At 37.0% G+C, this 23,778-nt stretch overlaps 1 long non-coding RNA gene across 8 annotated transcripts in view; it reads left to right on the forward strand.

Moving 5' to 3' along the window:
- LOC102160169 (uncharacterized) overlaps positions 1-23,778 on the forward strand; it is a 426,691-nt gene that overhangs the window by 20,072 nt on the left and 382,841 nt on the right. For all 8 annotated transcript variants that reach the window (XR_014845125.1, XR_002338311.2, XR_014845124.1 and 5 more), the window contains exon 2: positions 10,582-10,635. This is a non-coding gene — a long non-coding RNA (uncharacterized LOC102160169). The remainder of the gene's footprint in view (positions 1-10,581; positions 10,636-23,778) is intronic.

Consider the following 23,778-nt stretch of genomic DNA (forward strand, 5'->3'; position numbering starts at 1 on the left):
TCATTTAAAATCCATCTAGTGACTAGCAAAGTTGACTTATAACTCTAAGGCCTGAACACACTGCTGAGAATTCTCTTTTTAGCATTCTGTGTTAGCTATGAGAGATATATCCTAAGAATGAAACTGCCCAAGATGTGACACCAATGGCATATTTTTAGATTATTTGAAATCACACTTAGTATCATAAAACATAGATCTAGTTTTATATTTTTCTTAGTTTTTGAAATCCCATTATTAAAAGATGACTACCTCAGTGATTGCTGGATGATGATATGATTTCCCCAGTCCAGGTTAAAACATAAGGCATATTTGGGAGTTCCCATTATGGTCCAGTGGAAATGAATCTGACTAGCATCCATGAGGAGGAGGGTTTGATCCCTGACCTTGCTCAGTGGGTCAGGGTTCTGGCTTTGCTGTGTGCTGTGGTGTAGGTCACAGATGTGGCTCGGATCCTGAATTGTTGTGGCTGTGCCATGGGCTGGCAGCTGTATCTCCAATTGGACCCATAGCCTGGGATTTGCCATATGTTGAGGGCACGGCCCTAAAAAGAAAAGAAAAAAAGTAAGGCATATAGAATGACAGGGCTAATGTAAACAAGAGACTTTATATACTTTTCCATTTCTTTTCTTTTTGCAAAGTAGATGAAATCTCTTAGATTGCATTGGAAGTATTTAACAGATTCAGGAAACAGTTTATTGTTTAGATTGTTGTCTGTTGTAATTACAGTCTAATTACTTGGGTCAGATTCAGAAGTTTATCTTTTTAGCTTCAAGTTTTGATATAATTCTTTACTTACATAAAAGTTGCAAAAAATATTGCAAAGCGCTCTATTACATCCTCTACCCAGATTCAACAATTCTTAACACTTTCCCCATTTTCTTTAGCATTGGTTCTTTCCGGTTCTCTTTATCTTCTTTTTATCCCCAATACTTTAATATGTGTTTCCTGAGGACTATGTTTTACATAACCAAAGTATCTCTACCAAAATCAGGGAATGTAACATTGGTACAATGTTAATATCTGACTCATCATTTTTATTCAAATTTTGCAACATGTTCCAATAACATATAGCTTTTTTTTTTTCTTGTCCAGGATACAATCCAGGATCACGTTGTATTAATTGTCATGTTTCTGTAGGCTCTTTTAATCCATAACAGTTCCTCAACCTTTCTTTTTCTTTCATGACCTTCATGTTTTTGAAAAGTAAAGCTAGTAACTGTGCAGTATATCCTTCTGGGTTTGGGTTTCTTTGCTGTTTCCTTACAATTAGCTTCAGGTTTTGTGTGTTTGATTGTAGTAGCATAGAAGTGATATGTCCTCAGCGTATCATGTCAGGAAGCACATCATACCAACTTGTCTTGTTATGGGTGACACTAACCTTGATAACTTCAATACATTTGTGTTTGTTAGATTAATTTACTGTAAAGTTAACCATTTTTCTCTTTGTAATTAATAATTAATTTGTGGTGATTACTCTGTAACTGTGTAAATATCTTCTTGCTTATCAAATCTTCACCCATTCTTTTTAGTATTTGTTAAGTTGGATTCCCTGTCTTTTTGACATGTCCCTATTTTAGCACATTCATGCAATGAAAAGATTCAGACTCATTTTATGGTTTCCTTGCCCTATCCTGTGTACGTTTCTCTAAGGATCCCTGGTTCTTTTTTAGTGAGAAATAGTATTTACAAACGAAGGTCTGGGGGTTAGATATGACCACTGCTCTCGTGGCGTCTTTACTTCTAGGCGCACTCCTTCCACAGATCTAAGAAACGCACGTGCACACACACACACTGATATATGTGTTTATACCTCTTTCTCTAAAATCATATACATATTATGTGTGTGTATTTTATGTATATATATACTCATATCTCTAATTATAGTTCAGTATCACAAAATATTTAAAAAGTAAAATAGATGGGACCTGATATTAGTTGCCAAGCTACAGTTTTTTGGGGTTTTTTTTTGGTCACTGCTTCATGTGGGATCTCAGTTCCCAGACTGAGGCTCGACCTGGGCTATGGCAATGAAAGCGCCTAATCCTAACCACTAGACGACCAAGGAACTCTTGGAATTGATATTAATTGAATGTGAGAGGAAGGGAGAGGAGGAATTCAAGGTGACTGTAAGTTGTAAATGCTAGCATGGCACTCCCAACAGCTCAGTGTAAAATGTTTTGCGTGCCAACCTTTTTTTGTTGTGTGCACCAAGCCTACCAATAAAGCCTAAGACTACATTACATTTTAGCAATTGCATCACAGTGTTCCTGCATATTGATCTTGTGGTCACATAAAACTTGAGGTCCTCATATTAACTATTGTTGAGCAAGGTCTGCTACTTCTTTTCTTAGGAACTTAGGTTTTCTTTAGAATCTGTACTGTTTATATTCTTGTGAAATTGTATCTTGTTAGTATTAGGTCATTTTTCATCCCCTTCAAACCCTCTTAACTGTGATTTATCTAATATATTAACTATCCTACAAATTATGTTATACAAAGGTTTTATAAAATGCTGCTTTGGCTGATCTCTGCAGATAAAGCAGAAGGTCAAGACTACAGCATGCTGTTGGCAGTGAGGGCGATTGCCCTGGAATTGTCACTGGAAATGGAGTCATTTCTTACCATAGCATTTTATGTGCTGAAGTAGATAATCCAGAGTCAGGCTACCAAATGCTAAAAGAGCAGGGGAACATAGCTTAGAAATGTGACTCAAGATTTACAAAAAGACAAGAAAATCTCCCTGATGGCTCTCACATAGATTAAAAAAGAGACTATTCTTCCGTCCATGCCATTTTTGGTCTTTTTTTCTTCTCATTTTTAACATTCTTCCTAGTAATCAAATTCACGTCCATGGCTGTAAACTTTGCAACTACACTTCTATACCTGTTCCTTTTTCCATAATAGTAGAATTGTAGCCGCTTTGTGTCACCTAAACTAGGGATGGCCTTTCCTAGCCCTATTGCAATAGGAATGGACATGTGGCAGTTGTAGGGTAGGGAATATTATTTTAACGTGATATATGCAACTTCCTCCTCACTTGCTATGAGGAAATCTCTGGCCTCAAATTTCCACTCTTAGGAGTTCCCATTGTGGCTCAGTGTGTTAAGAACCAGACTCATATCCATGAGGATACGGGCTTGATCCCTGGCCTCACTCCCTGGGTTAAGGATCCAGCATTTCCTCAAGCTGCAGCATAGGTCACAGATGTGGCTTGGATCTGGCATCGCTATGGCTGTGGCGTAGGCTTGCAGCTGCAGCTCCAATCCAACTCCTAGCCCAGGAACTTTCATGTGCCTCAGGTATGGCCCTAAAAAACAAACAAAAACAAACAAACAAAACAAAAGAAAGAAAGGAAAAAAAAGTTCCACTTTTTCCTCTAAGCAGAGAGACCACATGTTAAACATGGAACAGCTACCATCAGCCTGGCTCCCTGAATAATTATATGAAGGAGAGCACCCATCCGCCTGAAATACTTGTCCTAGACTTTTACGTGAGTGAGAAATACCTTCCAATGGTTTGAACAATTACCTTTTTTGTGTGCCTCTCCTTAACATCCTAATCATAGAGTCAACTGCTTACTAGATGGTTCTACTTTTGTATCTTACGAATGTCTCAAATCCAATGTATTTCTCCTCAAAGTTACTTCTCCTTTCTGGCATCATTGTCATAGATGACCAGTCTATCACATGTGGAGCTATTGTTGGCTACTTGCTTTCCCTTTTGCCCATTTCCACTGTGAACAACAGCTTCCTGGTTCTGACTCCTGAATTCTTGCCTGCCCAGCCCTTCTTCTCCACGCCTTGTCTATTGCTTTAGACTAAGTCCCAATCATCTCAGGCTGGGATTAATGCAACAGATTTTCTGCCTCTAATCTTACTCCTCTCAAGTTCCTTCTTGGCTGTGGTTCTATCACTTACTAGCTCAGGGATCTCACCTGAAAAAATAGGGATACTAACAGTATCTACCTTATGGAGTTCTTTTGAGAATTAGTTGAGATGGTGTGTGCTAAGCATTTAGCATGGTTCCTGAGAATAGCAGTGCACAAAAAAATGTAGCCATTGTTAATACTATTATTGGCATTTTCACATCATAACTCTTCTCACAGTTTCTTAAAAGATTATTATTACTTTTAAGATAAAATCACATCCCTTAGTGAGCCTGGCTATTACTCTGTAATCTGGCCTCAATTGAACTCTCCAGATTTATATCTTGTTTTTCTCCCCTTCTAATTCTTTGCTCTATTCATATTGCAATGTCTATGGTTCCTTTAAGATAACAAGCTCTTTTATACTCCTTATTTTTGTACGTGCTTCTTCTCTTGCTTTAAACATACTACTTCATTTTTCTTTCCCTGGCTTTTATTATCCATTCATCCTTCAAATCTCAGCTCATATATTACTTCCTGTAGGAACTTACCGTAATGCCTTCTGGTCTAGTTTAGGTGCATATTCCATGTACATCCGTCACACCACATGTTTTCCTTTACTGTGGCGATTAGGATAATGTTCTATAAATGTTTATTAACAGTAGACATATTTTGGGTGATGTCCTGACCCATCCTCCTTTCTTGATCTATCTCCTGTCCTGACTTGGTAGGCTTTAATGGCAAACATTTTTACATGTTTTCCCCTTATTTGTCATATCTGATTGAAATATGCCCAAAGCCTAGGCTAGAGTATATTTGTCATCACTATTGAAAAATTAAAACTAGTTGCAATTGATGTTATTTTTGACTAAGATTTTCTGTTTGGGTTTATTCAGCCCATAATGGCAGTGACCAAAAACTAGTGGCCATACACAAAACAATTCTTTCTGCAGCCGGTGTAAAATAATGACAGCAAGTAGCACAAAGGTGTTCTGCGTTTCAAATGCTGTGATTATACGAGTTATAAGTTAGGCAAATTATAAAGCATTAACCTTCTGAAGGTCAGTCTTACAAATTCTTTGAGGACCCAAAGCCAGGATTCCAGGGAATATATTTTATGACTGCTTATGATGTGATTTGGATTTTATCACATCTTTGCTTTGTATCTCCATATCTTTTTTTCTTTCAGCTCAATTTTAATTTTTGTATTCCATAGAAAGTTAGTTATTTCTGGAAAAATCCTCAAATTCATAAAGATTGTGAGCTGTAAAGACCGAATAACCAGAAAATTAAATGTTATTTGAGGGACACTCTACTAGAAATATTTTGAAGGAATCATCAGAAGGCGAAGGTTCTAGACAAAACTCTGCCATTATTTAACTACATAATCTTGGGGTAAGTCAGTCAGCTGACTGGAGTTCCCTTCCCTTTAGTTAAGCTCATCGCTGAAGTAAAGACCATAATCTCTTTTCTGCTCACCTTGGAGTTATATTCACTTTGAGAATGTCAAGGGTTTTTAGACACCAAGGCCTTATTAACATTCTGTGCTAGAAGAAAACTGGCTAAGAGCTTTCTTGGAAAACTTGGAATGACTTCTAGGTCTAAAGATAGTACACTACTAGTCACCAGGGGTTTTTGTTTGTTTTGTGTGTGTGTGTGTGTGTGTGTGTGTGTGTGTGTTTAGGTTTAAGTGACTTTTTTTTTTCAGTACCATAGTATTATTTTTATTTCTTCCTTTTTTAAAGTTTTATTGATGTGTAGCTGATTTACAATATTGTGATTATTTCTGCTGTGCAACAAAGTGATTCAGTTATCCGTATACACAATCCACTCTTGTTAAGATTCTTTACCCATAGAGCCATCATGGAATATTGGCTAGAGTTCCCTGTGCCCTACAGCAGGTTTTGTCTACGTAAGAAAAGATGCTTCCCATTCCCAGAAAAATATGAATATCTATGTTTGGAACATGGTAGCATATATCGATGTATATTCGCCTACGTAATATTTTTAACAAAAACAATTGCAACCAAATGTAAAAGGATAATAAATCAAGATATTTACAAAAAAAAGAAAGATGCTTCCAATTATATGCTACAGTTATTAAGGGCATACTTTTAGTTTTCTCGATTGTAAAATGGGATTTAATAAGTATAGAAGCAAATGGGATTATCAGGAATTTAGCACAACTCCTGACACAAAATCAGGGCCCACAGAATGTTCGGTGTAGAAGTAAACCTTTGCTGTACTCTTTGGCCCAGAATGAACTTTGGAGAAAGAGATTACTGATAAGGAGTGTGAAGCTGACCAGGTGCAGAAATGTGTCCCAGGTGTAGAGTTTCACAGCAAATCATCTCTTTGCATTCATATGACACTCCAGACATGGAAGGATTCAAATCCTTTCATTTGTCTTCTGGAAAGTGGGTTCTTATTCGTCTTAATTCCTCTAAATGTCAGCAATCAGATGGAATTTCTCTGCCCCTCACTTTCCAACGAAATTTTAGATATAGGCGTTTTTAACTAATATTTTGCTGAATCATTACATAACCAATCTAGTACAAATGTAGGGAACATTTACCCAGCCCTACCTAGTTTATTTAAGATCATTTCAGGAGTTTCCACCTGGGTGCAGTGGGTTAAGAATCCGACTGCAGTGGCTCAGGTCGCTGTGGAGGTGCAGGTTCGATACCTGGCCCAGTGCAGTGGGTTAAAGGACCCAGCATTGCAGCAGATGCAGCTGGGGCTTAGATTCAATCCTTGGCTTGGGAACTTCCATACGCTGTGGGTGTGGTCTTAAAAAAAAAAAAAAAATTTCCTTTTCACAAATATTTGTAGAAGGCAATCATTGAAACTCACTTATGTCCTAATTGTGAATAAAATGTGTGACAATATTAGCTATGATTACAGCTTTATATGACAATGTACAAGAAATGCATGGAAAAGTAATAAAATCACACATAATGAACATTGCTTTATAGATATTCATTAACATCAGTGGACTGGTGACAGTAGTTAAGAGGATCATTTTAATGTTATTCATCTTTCTAGACCATTGTTAAATTAATTTTGGCTATTGTTCTAAATACATACATTCGTTTATTTATTTATTTTAGCTGCACCCACAGCATGCAGAAATTCCCAGGCCTAGGATCAAACTGCTCCACAGCAGTGACAATACCAGGTCCTTAATCTGGGGAACTCCAATACATTCATTTCTTATAAAATGCAAATATCATGGGTAGTAGAGTGCCAGGTATTTAGCTGACTAAAAGGAATAGCTGCCATCAGGAAAACTGCTCCAGTTTAATGCAGCAATAATAAAAATGAACTGTGCAGACTGGAAATGTAATAAGCAGAGATATTTTACCACAATAAAAACAATGTAATATTACATTCATTTTCAGAAAACAAGGAGAAATAGCTCCTTTGTAAAGAAACATCACGCATGCATTCTTGGGGATTTATCAATCATTATTGTTTTAAGTTAAAACAAAATATTTTTTGTCTTAAAATAGAATCTCAGAAAAAGCCCCAGTTCACCCTCATGGTACAGAGAGTGGTAGATGTGTTCTGAATGATGCTGATAGGAAATAGTAGCTGCAGGGCAAGGAAGAGAACCAAATTTAAGTTCAAATTCTTAAAGTTTATCTGTCGATCTACATTTGAAATGCCACTTCCTGGTTTAATGCAATTTAAAAACTGTCGTGTTTCTAAATTTGATGAACAATTTAAATTTAAATATTAATGTTTAATTTTAATCATGATATTTCTTTTTACATTAAGGAATGAATTAAAAATCAAAACTGTACTACAAGATCATCATCTTCAGATAATGGTTCCTATGTCCTCAGCCCTATACGTAGTCTCCTTTCAGAAACACAAGATTAAATTCTAGTCATACTTCTGTTTTAAGTGCAGCAAGGTACAATTTCTTAGCCTTATATAAGCTAAATACTTTCATTGACTTTTTTTTAACATGAATTCTATTACATTTATCATTGTACAATGATCATCACAACCCAATTTTATAGCATTTCTATCCCAAACCCCCAGCATATCCCCCCCACCTCCCAACCTGTCTCCTTTGGAAACCATAAATTTTTCAAAGTCCGTGAGTCAGTATCTGCTCTGCAGAGAAGTTCATTTTATCCTTTTTTTAGATTCCACATGTAAGTGATAGCATATGATGTTGGTATCTCACTGTCTGACTAATATCACTTAGCATGATAGTTTCTATGTCCGTCCATGTTGCTGCAAATGTTGTTATTTCTTTCCTTTTAATGACTGAGTAATATTCCATTGTGTATCTGTACCACATTTTCTTTATTCACCCCTCTGTCGATGGACATTAAGTTGTTTCCATGTCTTGGCTATTGTATATAGTGGTGCAATGAACGTTGGAGTACATGTATCTTTTTGAGTCCTGGTTTTCTCTGGATATATGCCCAGGAATGGGATTGTTGGATCAAATAGTAATTCTATTTTTAGTTTTCTGAGGAATCTCCATACTGTTTTCCACAGTGGTTACACCAATTTACATTGCCACCAACAGTGTAAGAGGGTTCCATTTTCTCCACACCTTCTCCAGCATTTATTATTTGTAGACTTTTTGATGATGGCCATTCTGGCTGGTGTAAGATGGTACCTCACAGTGGTTTTGATTTTCATTTCTCTAATAATGAGTGATGTTGAACATCTTTTCATGTGTTTTTTTGGACATCTGTATGTCTCCTTTGGAGAATTGTCTGTTTAGATCTTCTGCCCTTTTTTGCATGAGGTTGTTTGTCTTTTTGGTATTGAGCTGCAGAAGGTATTCACAAATTTTGGAGATTAATCCCTTGTCAGTCACTTCATTTGCAAATATTTTCTCCCATTCTGTGAGTTGTCTTTTTGTTTCGTTTAGGGCTTCTTTTGCTGTGCAGAAATTTTTCTTTCATCGACTTCTGAGTCACTCCCCAGGATTTCATCGACTTTTGAGTCACTCCCCAGGATTCAAAGCAGATTAAAAGGTGTCTGTGAAAAATTACTGAGTACATATATGTGAAAACACATTAAGAATTTATAGAGCAACCATTCCTTAAATCAGTTTAAGCGCTCAAGTTTGAGATTTTAAAGTGTAACAATTTTTGACTAAATTAAGTTGGAACGTTTTTCTCTATTCCAATAATTCCACCTGTATTAATGTCCATCATGGGTCCTAGACATCAGTGGTTTTCAAACTTTATTATTTATAACAAACCCCTGAGTTGTGTGTTGAAACTGCACATAGCAAAATTCTAAATCTTCCTCCCCATCCAGTAGGTCAGGAGTGAACTTGGGAATCTGTAATCTTCATAGTCCTCAGGTGATTCTGATGCAGGTGATCCACTCAACGTATTTCAGAAAAACAGAATTTTGGAATAGTTATGAGAAGAAAATCAGTTAATGTTTTAAGTGATGCATCTTTCAATTTAATATACTTTCTGAAACTTGTAGACACAGTTCAGGATGGAAAAAATATTTCAATCAATTGGTGATATGAGGTTTGGCATTTGGGCCCCTGTACATCCAGTTGCACATTTGTAAATCACTTTTCTTTTGAGCTCTGGTCCTTCTTTGTTAAATGGAGGGTGAAGTGGTGTGTGGAGTCCATTATTTCTAATGGACCTTCCCACCTTATGTGAGACTGTGCCTCTGTTATTCTGCTTTTCTTGGCTCCTGGGTTGGGTTTCACATGAGCATAAGGCTGCTGCCTAGCATCCTCTGATGAGATTGGAGTGGAAGAAGATGTTCTTAATTGTAATAGATAAAACCAGCATTATTTTTGAGAGTTACCAATTGTCTTCTCCTGCCTTGGGAAGAAAAAGAATTTGGTAGAATGAAAGTATGATGGGCCTGCCAATTCTACTTTATTTGCAGGCATGCAGGAGGTAACAAAGTTATGGAATCTTTCAAGGTCAGTGTATTTTGAATTTCACTGGTGAGCCAATATGCTGGTGCCACAGAAAATGAATTCTGTGTCATCATTTACTATACACAAACATATGATTACTTCAGTAAAATAGATGTCACATGACCTTCTGTTTTCTCTATTTCTAGACATTCAAAAAAAAAATATGGGGGCGTACCTTTTAAAAAATTAAAAACCTCCAGAATCATTTAATGTGAAAACAATCTTGGAAGAAATGGTGTTTTAACTTATATCCAGCTTGAGCATCTGTCAATAAGTTTCATGCTTCAATAACCTATAAAAGAGGAAAATAAAGGTCCTTTGATTTCTCTGCCTTTCAGCTCTGGGCCAGAATGTCCCTGACTTTAAAATGGATGTTCTCCAAAAAAGGGAAAAATGAAAAGATAGCTTAACATATTATTAACTGCCAGTATTTTTAGTGTTTCAAAATTTTGCTTATATATTCCTCTCATTGAAATATGCAGTTATGACATTTCCAAGAAGTAAAGGCATCTGGTGTTAAGGACAAAATAGTGGGAATTTACCACAAGCAGCCTGATTCTTGCACCTGTTCTGTCTGAGGAAAGAAAGTTTTCTGGGGCCACTTATTGAGTCAGTAGCTGTCTAATGTTGCATAGATATGTAAAACTTGTTACTTTTCAACAATGCTATGATTTGTGATTAGAAAGTAATAGCAAATAATTAGATAGCACTAACTTAGATTTTAAGTACTGTGTGTATTTGTATTCTTGTAACTGTCCTGGTAACTGTCATTATCTACATTTTACAGATGAGAAACTGAGCCATGAAGAAATTCCATCTCTTCCTCAAGGTTACATAGCTGGTAAGTGAAAGACCCCAGGCCACCTGGCTCTAGAAGTTTATGTACTTACCTAGATACAATGCTATCTCTCAACTTCAAATGTGTTGTGCTACCAAGGAGCCATCCATGAAGGCTGTTCAATTCCACCTATGTCGGCATTACAGAAAACACTCCCGTACTTTCTTTAATGTGATGGATTGCTATAGATTAGAAGCCAATCCAAACAGAGCGCGAAATACCCCCTGCAGCTCAATCTGGCAGAATAAAAAGGAAGTGAGCTGTCCCTCCAGCTAAACGCAGCCCACAGACATGCTTGCTTTGGTCTGTGGTTTTGGCCTGGACAGTGTTTTACATTTTAATTAGTTACCAAAATAAACACAGTGAAATTTAAAAGGCTGGTACACAAATCTGCATTTCTGCTCTCTCTTAGAAAATTGGATTCTCAACCTTGGGCTGGTATCTCCCATTTTCTTGCAGTCCCCATCATCCTTGTCCTCCGGAAACAGGGGCTCAGGGCCACTTACCACTTGGCATGTCAATTTGTATATTGTACCTGCCTGACCCCTGTAGACATTTGATTTTGTTACACTCAAAACAAAAACATTGTTAGTAGAAACAAAATATCTATTGACACTTGTAAAAAGGAAATTTTAGAAAGATGACTTGGGTTATACGGCCATTTATTCCTCAGAATTAAAGGATTAATGCAGAGTGTTATTCTGAGCAAAAGAAGTAAGTTTCAGGTTAAAACTCTAGGACACATAATTCTGTCCTCTTCCTTATTTTTCTATGTGCCCTCAAGCAAGTTCCTTGACTCTCATGTAGAATAGCGTGTTTTCCAAATTCTAGATGCAAGTCGCACCACACAATGACAAAAAGAAAGATTTTCATGCCATGATTAATGTGTACTATTCCAGAGATTAAAATGTTACTCAAATGAATAGAAGAAAGAGGCCATAGCAATATCGCAAATCCCTTTCTCTCCAAGGATGAAATCATTGATTCTTCAAGAAACAGGATCTATCAGAGTAACCACAAGAACAGACACTAATTTGGTAATGTCTGATGAATAAGAAATGTCTAATGTGCTGCTGATATTTTTATCATAATTAGAAATGCGTCTCCGATACAGACGTCTATAATCAAACCTGCTCTGGACCTAGTCTTTAAAATGTTTGCCTTTATCCGTGATGCGTGAAATCTCCTTTATGCTTTGTTTTATCTGCACTGGCAGAATTTGTGCAGCCATACACCCAGACCTCTAGTTATTTAGCTGTTCGTTCATCCATTCATTCCTTGGGAAGATACCAGGCACCTACTACATGCTGTGTTCTCTGCTTTGTTATTGTAATGTACAACCTAGTACATGGTTTGGGCAATGAAGGATGTTCAAAGTTATGGAGATGAAGGATGCTCAATGTATTCATCATTGTATCTGTGATCTGCATGGGGTTACCGAGATTCCTGAGGAAATGTTTCCTCATATTTGAATTCTAAAATTACTAGCAAAGTACCAAACAAATATGTTGGCCTCTGTGTTGTGAGCCATGCTAGGAGAACTGTCTCCAAAGCAGTTTGGTATCTCTGCACCATCAGTTGACTGGCACTGTGGGGGAAGAGGTGATGAGATTTTAAAATGCTTGTTATTATTCTTTCCGAAAACTTGCTTCTTCCCTCCTATCATTCCTTAAAGTCTGTCTCAGAGCCTTTGGCATGCTGTTTGGCAAATCTTTGAGCCCATGCAGCACCTTCCCTTTCCTTTTCTCCCGACTTGCCTTACTTGGTCACATCAGAGTATCAAATAGACCAAGGCTTCCTTCCTGCAATATATAGATGATGTCAGTGAGTAAGGTTGGAGAATGTCTTCAATGATTTCATCTTAGACCAGAATGGCGTGTGATCTTAAGCTCTCCTAAGCTTCCAGAATTTCCATTCAGACAGAACCTTTAAGCAATTATTTATAAGCCTGTTTCCTTTCCTTCCTAATGTTAAACCACCGTTAACAGCATCTCGATCACTCGTGTACTGAACTACCGCCACAGGTTCCATCTGAGACTACCAGCCAGAAGCCCGTTAATGCCCTAATGAAAGCAATTTGTATCAACTAAGCCACAATGAAGACACAAGAGGGAAAAGGTTAACCCTGCCAAATGGGTGTCTTATTGAATTAAATGAAAACTGCATTTCACTCTTTCCTCAGAATCCTGGGCGAAATTTAGAGATGCGAGCTGCATGGGCCTGAAGTATTTTTGGATTTTGTTTTCTTTTCACTGTATGTCTTAGCACATGCTCATTTGAAAGCGTCTCTACTTTTATTTCCCTGTCACGAAGTTTTCTCTCTCATTCTGAATATAGCAGGATGGGATGATTGAGGTGTATGTGTGTTGGGGTGTTGGGGAGGAGAGGGAGGGTCCCAAGGATACCTGCCTCAATCAAGAGAGTAATCAAGAGAGCCCTAAGGGTCTCTTTTTGTCAACTGTTCAACCAAAGAAACATGTTCTGTTGGTTACTTTCCAAATTCCCAGACTGTGCTTTTCATCTAAAAGGTTCAGCTCCATCAAAATCTATCTTGTTGGAATTGTTAGTACATGGAAATAATTTTTTGGTGACACTCATTTTCTTTTCCCTGAGAAAAAAAAAGTGCAAATAATGCTCAACACATCACCTTAAACTGTCATGAGCACTTTGGTTAAGGATCTTATTCTGGGTCTTAGAAAAACAAGAATACAAAAGAGAGTAAAGTATCCTCACCCTTCCACCCCCACCCCCCGCCTTTTTTTTAAACCACTAGGAGTGTACAGTTTATTCGAGGAACAGTCCATGTACATGTAAATATGCAGACAATTAAAGATATATTGGTAAGTGATATAGATAATAATGATGTAGAAGAGGGGAGGTGGGAAGCTGGAATGGAAAGTTCCATGGAGAAACATTAGCAATTTAAATTTTCTCAGGGTTAATACTGTATGACCTAATATTAACCGAAAGAATGATGACTATTAGAAAGAATTAAAGGAAGAACTTGGGACGAAAAACAGGTTTAGGAGTTCCTGTTGTGGTTCAGTGGTTAACGAATCCGACTAGGAACTGTGGGGTTGCGGGTTCGGTCCCTGGCCTTGCTTGGTAGGTTAAGGATCCGGTGTTGCCGTGAGCTGTGGTGTAGGTTGCAGACTCGTCTTGGATCCGGCGTTGCTGTGGCTCTGGCGTAGGCCAGCGGCTATAGCTCTGATTCGACTCCTAGCCTGGGAATCTCCATATCCCGTGGGAACAGCCCAAGAAATTGCAAAAACAAAAACAAACAAAACACACACACACACAAAAACAGAAAAAAAAAAAAAAAACCCATAGGTTTAATTCCTTTCCTCCCAATTTCTCTACCACTGATCTATGTTCATTACCCAACTACCTAGGTTTAATCCTCTTACCTACTGCTGTTTGCATCACCCAAACTAACTGTTCTAGAACAAGAATCAGCAAACTTTTTCTGTAAAGAGAGTCAGATAGTAAACATTTTAGGCTTTGAAAGCCATGTAATTTTTGCACAACTGCTGAATCACACAGCTGTAGCATGAAAGCAGCCATAGACAATATGTAAAAATTGTACATGGTAAGACTCTGATAAAACTATATGAGCACTAAAATTAGAAGTTCATAGGGAGTCCCCATCGTGGCACAGCAAAAACGAATCTGACTGGGAACCATGAGGTTGCAGGTTCGATCCCTGGCCTTGCTCAGTGGGTTAAGGATCTGGTATTGCTGTGAGCTGTGGTGTTGGTTGCAGACGTGACTCAGATCTGGCGTGGCTGTGGTGTAGACCAGAAGCTGTAGCTCCAATTAGACCCCTAGCCTGGGAACCTCCATATGTCACAGGTGTGGCCTAAAAAAAAAAGTAATAACATAAAATTAGAAGTTCATATAATTTATGTGCATCATGAAATGGTAGTCATCTTTGGATTTTTAAATACTTCTTACACAATATAAAACATTCTTAGCTCATGGGCCTTACAAAATGGGTGGTGAATTAGGTTTGGCCTCTTGACCACGGCTTACTGACTTCTACGCTAGAAGACTTCAGCATTTAGTCTTTACCTTCATGCCAGCTCTTTCCAGTTTCCCCCTCTGTCTCATAGAAACTAGGTCAGGTTGCTATATACAATTTAAGTTACTTGTGATCTTCATAGTATAAAGCTAAAATTAATGCAGTTATTTATTTGATAGTAAATAATAACTTCACATCACAGGAGGTCTGTTGGGCATGTTGAGTATCAGAAATTGTGGTCCAGGGAAAATTCAAGTAGGCAGAACCAAGATGATTGAATCAGAGTTTGTATAAGTAATAGTCTAAGCTGGTTCTACTTCCTCCCTCCATCAGGAGACCAGAGAATTCCTCTTTGTAGAAGAGATCAGCCTAAAGAAAAGACTCAAAGATACTGATATTTTTTGATTTCGCAGTGAAATTTCTTCAGTGCTCCATATTATTTTGAAATATGGAAGCAAGTAAGAAGAACAACTTTAAAGTAAGGAGAGTGGATGCCTGAGGGGAACAGGACTTGGGCCTGGATAGGGTTGGAACAGAGAACATATGGATTTTATTTTAAGCCTTGTAATAATATTTGACTTTTAAATGTCCACTTATGTATTTTTCATAAATATAATTAATTAAAAATATAAAAGAAAGCAGAGCCCTTTTGGTGACTCTCAATGCCTATAGAACAAATGCAAACTATTGGGCACCTCACACAAGACACTATAGCTGAGCATAGCCTGCCTATTTGATTACACCTGAATCATTCCCCAGCACGTACCAGGAAAAGAACTATTCTATCCAACCTGCTTTTATAGCCTTGTGTTCTTGCTCCTGTTTTTCTCTGTTGAATGTCCTTTCCTCGCTCTCTGCCTGGTGAACTACTTACTTTCATAAAACACCAGCTTAAGTTTTACCTCTTCTCTGTACCTTTCACAAACCCTGTAGGAATCATTAATTGGTTCACCATCTGTATACTCTCAGAATTTTTGATGTGTTTACAACCATAGCACTCAACATAGAGACTTATTGGCCTCTCATGCTAGTTAGGCTGTTAAGTATCTCAAAGCAAGAGTCAGGTCTAATTCAGCTATATATTACCATTTCCTACCACATAGTAGGTGCTGAGGTAATAATTATTGACATAAAGATGGATTTGGCTACAATCAGATGCTTAATGAAAGAAGAAGCTTCTTGATTAGTGACAAATCTCATTTACAGTGAGAGGGCAAAAGCCAAGGATGACTTACTTTTAAGTATTAAAATAGCTGGTAACTAGGAGACATAGTTCTGATGGCTTTTGTAGCAAATATGAGAAATTTGGTTTTATTTTTTTTTGAGCTGTGGGTATACAGTGAGTTAACTAATAAATATTTTTTATCAGAAGTTTAAAGAAACCAGGAGGTCCTGTCATGGCTCAGTGGTAACAAAACCAACTAGTATCCCGTGAAGACTCGGGTTCAATCTCCGCCTTGGCTCAGTGGGTTAAGGATCACGTGTTGCTGTGGCTGGTGTAAGCTGGCAACTACAGCTCCAATTTGACCCATAGCATGGGAACCTCCATATATCATGGATGTGGCCCTGAAAAGCAGGTAGATAGATAGATAGATAGATAGATAGATAGATAGATAGATATTATATTGTCATTATCAGACTATCTGTGAATCTAAGAGATTTGATGAGATTTATGAGGTAGACAAATGCTTTTTTTTAATTGAAGTGTAGTTGATTTACAATATTATGTTAGTTTCAGGTGTATGGCAAAGTAATTCAGTTATACACACACATATATTCTTTTCCAGATTCTTTTACTTTATAGGTTATTACAAAATATTGAGTATAGTTCCCTGTACTATATGGTAGGTCCTTGTTAGTTATCTATTTATATACAGTAGTGTGTCTAGGTAGACAGCTGCTTTAAACAGTAATTCTCAATATGAGATATGCAATAGAGAGCTTGTGAAAATGCACATTCCTCTGGCCCCACTCCCTGAGATTCTGATTCAAAGGTCTGGGGCAGAGCTCAGGAGTCTGCATTTTGACAGGCACCTTTTGATGATTCTGCTGGAGAACCTCACATCTACACCTTGAGAGATTTCTGGCAGAATGGGAGAAGGGAAAGGCTGAAGAAATTACTTTGGGAACAATTTGGAAGTCTGGAGGAAGATGTGTACCCAGTGGAGGAGAGAGGAATAATTGGCTGCAATTTGGAAATGGCTTTGCTACTACCTGTAGAAAACAGAAAACACTGGAATTAGAATTTACCAGTTACTTTATCTGTCCTCAAAATGACTTACCCTTATTCATGGTTTGAATGTGAACATGTCTTCACGTCACAGACCTCATAAACAGCTTACTCTAAGGACTGAGAAGGTATCGAGGAACTCACATCCCGTTTCAACCTATGATGACTTAGAATTCTACTGCTCTAAGCATCATGCCGTTTTCTTCCACTTACCAAATGCTTTTGCCATAATAAAATTAATTACATTTTCAGATTTAACATCCTTTTGTTAAGCAAATTAGGTTAAAAGTCTGTACAGATATGAGCATTGTTTTTCACGACATAAAACACCCTTTGGTGATGACTCATCCTTATGTGCAGAACTCATAAATTACTGTTGAAAAGTTTGCTTTTATTGCTAACTTTGGAAATGAATAAAGTTGTGACTATTTTCCTTAAGCAGGCTAAATTCCATTTTTACTGGAGCCACAACTTGTTCTGTAAAGGAAACAAGTCCAACTGAAATTTTAATGCTAAAATAAATAATTATTGGTTAAATTATTTACTTAATTCAGTAAATTAAAAATAAATACACATTAGCCAAACATATGCTAGAGTTAAATTTGCTAACTGCTTCATTACAATAAATGCTATTAAGCATGAAAGCTATCATTACCCGCTACAGGTGGAAATAAACACAGACTAACCAAATGAGAACAAGCCAAGATTATTTATTCAGAGCTTGTTATAGCAAAGGAGTCATCCACCATTTCTTGTGTTTGGCAGAGACTCAGAGATTGGCAGAGGTGCTAGAAAGCTTTATATGGAATGAGAGGGAAGGCTTCAGGTGTGCCCCTGTTGGAGGCTGTTGGCGTAGGAAAGCTGTGTATGCTTTAGGGCCGCACCTGTGGCACATGGAAGCTCCCAGACTAGAGATTGAATAAGAGCTGTAGCTGCTGGCCTATGCCACAGGCACAGCAGTGCAGGATCCAAGCCACATCTGCAAACTACGCCACAGCTCACAGCAACGCCGGATCCTTAATCCACTGAGCGAGGCTGGGGATCGAACCCACATCCTCATGGATCCTAGTCGGGTTCTTAACCCGCTGAGCCACAATGGGAACTCCAACACTCCAATATTTTTTAAAAAAACAAATTTGAGTTTAAATTTTTGACTGTTCCTTCTATAAAAATTGAATAATACATATAACAAAGAGATATTCTAATAATTGTCTTGCTAAAATTTGTCTATTTTATGTATGACGAGTCTTAAAATTTTGTGACATTTCATTAAACTCCATATGCTTAATCTAGAAACTACAAATACTAACTGAATCATAGCAAATGGAGAATTTGATTTCTTCAACACTTAAAGAGAAAATAAAAGTTCTATTTCATTATTATAATTGTCTTGGTCATTTGGTATATAATAAGAGGCTCTTCTTTAATGAAGGTATAAAAACATATCTATATGTATGTAGAATTTATACTTAAAATATCTAATAATCCTATGAGGGATGTAAATTATAAAGCCTGTAAGTATGTGTCTGTTGATGAGTTTTATAAGTAAAGTACTTGTTTTCAATAATATGAAGCAAGTTACCAAGGTAGAAAAGAACTTCTTTCCCAACCTCCTCCCAAAGACAAAAGTTAGAGGTAAGTGCTTTTTTCTGCTATATTTTATAGTCATCACAATATTCATGAAAACTAATAGTGCTGATACATGATTCTTTTTAAACTAAATATTGTGTGCTTCTTCTCATGGGCAAACCCTTATATCTGACTACCAAAACTCAAGCAGATGTCATTATGTTTTATACAAATATACCGTGAGACCTGGTAAGCGTCTCTGTTTGTTTCCCCCCAAAGCAAGAGTCCATTTAGTGCAATGCACATGTGCTAGGGTATAATATGAGTCACATATAATTTGAAAAATTTAACCAGCTTAATTAAGTAAAAAAAGGTGAAATTAATTTTAATAATATATTTTATTCAACCTACCATATCTCAAGTATTATCATTTCAAAATGTAATGAATGGGAAAAAAATTATTGAGATAGTTAACATTCTTTTTCATTACCAAGTCTTTGAAATGAAGTGTGTACTTTATTCTCAACTTGCTGCTTTTCATGTGCTCAGTGGGTCACACGTGACTAGTGGCTACTGAAGTGCACAGTGTAGGTGTAGAGTTTATAGAGAGAAAGGAGGGGAGAAGGAGAGGAAAGAAAGAAGAAAGAAAGGCCATAGAAAGAAGTTGGGCATGATCCCTTCAAAGCAATAATATTTTTTCAGAGGTAAAATGTAAGCATTAATTGTAATTAAAAACCTTAGGCAAAAAAGAACTGTGTAACTTTGGTTTCCCACCAGTATCTTGAATGACTCTCATAGGATATGAAGTGCTTAAGGGCAGGGACTTTTCTTATTCATCTCATTTTCATCAGAGCCGAACACAGTGCCTGACATGTATTAGTGCACCTGCATTATTTGCTGACTATGTGGATAAATGAATCAATGGCGGTGTTATTAATAAGTTTATTCTAAAAATTAAAGATACCCAGTTAGTCGCTAATAAGTTAGTGCAGGATTTAAGCAGAGTATGTTGGATCTCCATTTCAGTGGTAGGACGAGAAGTTGTGGTTATAGCCTTGTGTCTTCAGCTCTTGTGAAATTCATTTAAAGAGACTAATTCCTGTAACTACACAGCCATCATAATAGAGCTTATGTTTAGAAAGCAACTTTTAAAAAGGTGGCCCTCAAGTAGAATCTCCTCATTTCAGCTAACTTCAGAGGATCATAGCCAAGTCCTCAAACTAAAAAAACTTGGTTAAATCCTTCATAATGAAATTTTTTATTGAGAGAAATAGTTAAAAAACATGCAACTGTATCTCTAGTTCATATTATTTTTATAATTTCTTTTTCTCTTTCTTTTCAGCTAAAGTATCACTTAAATTCTGCAAAACATTGAGTTCCCAAAGGAGAAATCAAATTAGTAGTATATCAAAAAATCAAATGGCTTGGGTTTCAAGGACAAGTAAAATAGGTATTTCACATTTAAAGGGAAACTTGCAATGCTTTCACCTGCTTTCTGTAACTCTAAATAACCAGATATCACTTGCCCATTAAAACAGTTTTATTTAGCATGACCCTAAGACATCTTTAAAAATAAGGATGATATTTTTCTTTCTGATTTTAAAAAACAATTCCTCTTCATGATAAAATATCTACTGAAGACTCTAAAGAGGAAAGTAGTAATTATCTACCTTCCCACCCACTCTTCAGAGATACTTTAAATATTTTCTTGTATTTTTCTTGTCGCTTTTAAAATTATAAATATCTATGACTTTTGTATGAATTGTTAATATCATATATTTATCCTATGCCTTATTTATCATACCATAAGCATTTTATATTCATAGATGTTCTTTGAAAATAAGATCTTACTGACTGCATACAGTTCCTAAGAAGTTTGGTATTTGTCATGAAGTGAAAACATGGTATTCACACTGTCCTACTTTGTATGGAAGAAAGCACTGACCACTTTTGGTAGAAAGTCAGCCTCTACAACTTTCCCCTCCTTCTACATATACCCAGAGGCTTAGTTTCTGCTGATGCAAAAGTTTCGGTGGCATTGCTAAGATAATTGAAGTGAGATAGGAAAATAGATTTTGTGTTTCAATCCTGAAGTGAAAGAGAAGATAGGAAGATGGAATGAGGCCAGTGAAATGGCAGAATGTAATGTGAAGTGGATTTCTATCTCTTCATTTGTTCTTCTCTCAGTCATCCCTGATGATTAAGATCATCAGTAGGTTTCTAGTAAACTCAGAAATGTTGAGGATGAATGTTATTTTTAAGAAAATTGATGATGATGCTTGATACTAAGGGTTCCATATTCGGTTGACATGGGGTGAAATAAATAGCATGAGCAGTGGCAGGGGCTGGGGACAAAGGGCCACGAGAAGGTAAACTCTTGCTAAGAAAGATATGCTAAGAAGGGTTTTGCTGGCTGTGTAGTAGATAGGATCATTGTTTTTGGTCCCAGGAATTTCTCTTTGGAATGGACATCTATTTTTAAAAATTTCTTTTACAGAGGTTTAGTTCACTGGCAATGTGTTCATTTCTCCTGTACGGCAAAGTGTTCCAGTTATATATATATTCTTTTTCATATTCTTTCCCATTATGATTTATCACAAGATATTGAATATAGTTCCCTGTGCTGCACAAGAGGACCTTGTTGTTTATTCAATCTCTAATTCCAAACTCACAATCCATCCCCCATCCCCTTCCCGTTTGGCAGCCACAAGTCTGTTCTCTATGTCTGTGGGTCTGTTTCTGTTTCATAGATAAGTACATTTGTATCATATTTTAGATTCTACACATAAGTGGTATCACATGGTATTTATCTCTCTCTTTCCTACTTCACTTAGTTTCATAATCTCTAGTTGTATCCATGTTGCTGCAAATGGCATTATTTCATTCTTTTTTTATGGCTGAGTGGCATTCAGAATGGACACATTTATCTTTGATTTTCCTTCTCTACTTTCTCACTCTTTCATAGCTTCCTCATATTATTGTCTCTCAGACCCATCATCTTTGATTTTTCTATCTCAGTTGTATTTTGTGCTCTTTATTTCTTGCATCAGCATTTTCAAAGCTTAGAAAAGTCTTCCTTTGGGTGGTTTTTGCCCATACCTGTCTGGCCAAAGGCTTCTAACTTCTTTGGGTTCTGATCATAGCATGATAGCATTGTTTCCTTCCTGGCCTTGCAACATATGACACATCCACTTAGATTAGAAAAAGGTGAGTAATGCTTTCCAGACCTTGTGTCTATATTTTCATTTTAATTCAGATTTGTCATTTGTGTCTACCACATCCCCTAAATTTATAATTACATACAAGTTGAAAATTCGTCTTCACTTACAACACTTCATAGGGAGATGTGGAGAAAATGAAAGAATTCGCAATGTCATTGGATGAATCAGTCCCACAGTTAGTGTGGATTCTTAGCCTCGATTTTATATTTTATCTAGAAAAAGGAAATTTTGAGGTTTATTTTTCAGTGTGTATGTTGAAGAGTTAGTGATTAGAGAATGTCTAACATATAAACAGTATCAGAATATAAAATAACTCGCTCTGAAAAATGGTTGTGTGTTTAGTTTATTCTTCCTTGGTGATTGTTCATCCCTGAAAATCCTTTTGTAAGAAGCAGTTCTGGGGTAAGAGCCTATTGTTTAGGGCTTGGGTTTCCTGATATCCTTTTCAAAAAAACTGTGGTCTGTCTTATCAAAATGCTTTCTAATCACTGTGGACAGTGACTTTCTCTATACAACCTTTTAAAGAGAATTATAGTTACTTGGAAATTTGTTGTAAAGGAATTGCTGGCGTGAATTATCTGTAGGGAAAACACTTCTGGCTTCTGGAAAAGAAAGGAAAAGGTTACCAAAGAAGAAAACTTACCATAATCCATACTCACATCTTGTTATTTTCTCTGGCTGTTTCTATTTTACCAGACTATGTTAAACATGTATTTATTGAGTGGTTACTATGATCAGACACTGTGCTAGAAGCTGGGAAAAAAAAGACAAATTTCTTATGATAAAATCCCAGGATTCATGTTTATATTTGCTTCATGTCTTGGTGTAACCTGCTCAGCATTTAATTTTTGTAAACTACCTTTTCATTGCTCTACATGCCAGCTCCCAGTAATCAAATGACTTGTAATATAATGTGACTTGGTGGAGTATTTATAAATTTTCTTGGCCAGCCTGCTAAGAACATATGAAAGAAAATAAACCTTTTAGAAAACTCACCCATGCCGGAGTTCCCATTGTGGAGCAGTTGTTAACGTATCCGACTGGGAACCATGGGGCTGCGGGCTCAATCCCTGGCCTTGCTTAGTGGGTTAAGGATCCAGCAATACCGTGAGCTGTGGTGTAGGTTGCAGACCCGGCTCCGATCTGATGTTGCTGTGGCTCTGGCGTAGGCCAGTGTCTACAGCTCCAATTGGACCCCTAGCCTGGAAACCTCCATATGCTGTGGGAAGCGGCCCAAGAAAAGGCACAAAGACAAAAAGAAAGAAAGAAAGAAAGAAAACTCATCCACCCTATGTGTCTTGAACAAACTGATCTTTGTTATTTATATCAAAAAAGTTTTTATCCTTTTTTAATTGTGTGAAAATATGGTACAATAAGTAGTACTGAGACTATGAGTATCACATTAAAAAAAATAACAGTAGAGTTCCCGCATGATTCAGCAGGTTAAGGACCCAGCATTGTTACTGCTGTGGCTCTGGTTACATCTGTGGTGTGGGTTCAATTCCTGGCCTGGGAACTTGTGCCTGCAATGATTGTGGTCAGAAAAAAGAATAAAGGGCATTATACAGTGGCTTTCTGATAATAAATGTAAGGTTTACCATAGGAAATAAAATAAAATAATAATTCAGTGTAAGGCTTCTGTGGTTATTCTGTGCTTCAGGACAAAGGCCAGCAAGTTGGGTACGAATCTCATTCTCCTGTGTTACCTCAGTGCTGTAAAAGCCTGAGAGGTATACACTGAGCTATGTGCACAGAAAAAAAATGAATGGAGCCCACCTCCTCCTAGACACTTTGAGTTATCCAACGAGGCTCCCTACACCAATGATTTTAGTCTGTTAGTCGACAATCAGTTGGTCTTTTGGTCTACCAGACTTTATTTCTAAATAGTTCTAAGAAATAATTGACCAAATTATCCAGAGAAAATAGTTTGAATTTCAATTTTTGATTTGGCCAAATAACCAAAAATATAGTCTAGCACCTCCTGGGTTAGATTTACTTACAGTTATAATCCAAATACCACATGATAGAAGAGGAACCTTCTGGACTTCTAAAAAGGACCATTTAAGATTTATAAACTTTTCCCTACTCCAAAGGTCTTTTAAAGT

Source organism: Sus scrofa, chromosome 1, assembly GCF_054392235.1.
Source record: "Sus scrofa isolate SSC_HxYL_T2T_F1_AM1 chromosome 1, Sscrofa_HxYL_maternal_Yorkshire_Landrace_v2.0, whole genome shotgun sequence".
Classification (NCBI taxonomy): Eukaryota; Metazoa; Chordata; class Mammalia; order Artiodactyla; family Suidae; genus Sus; species Sus scrofa.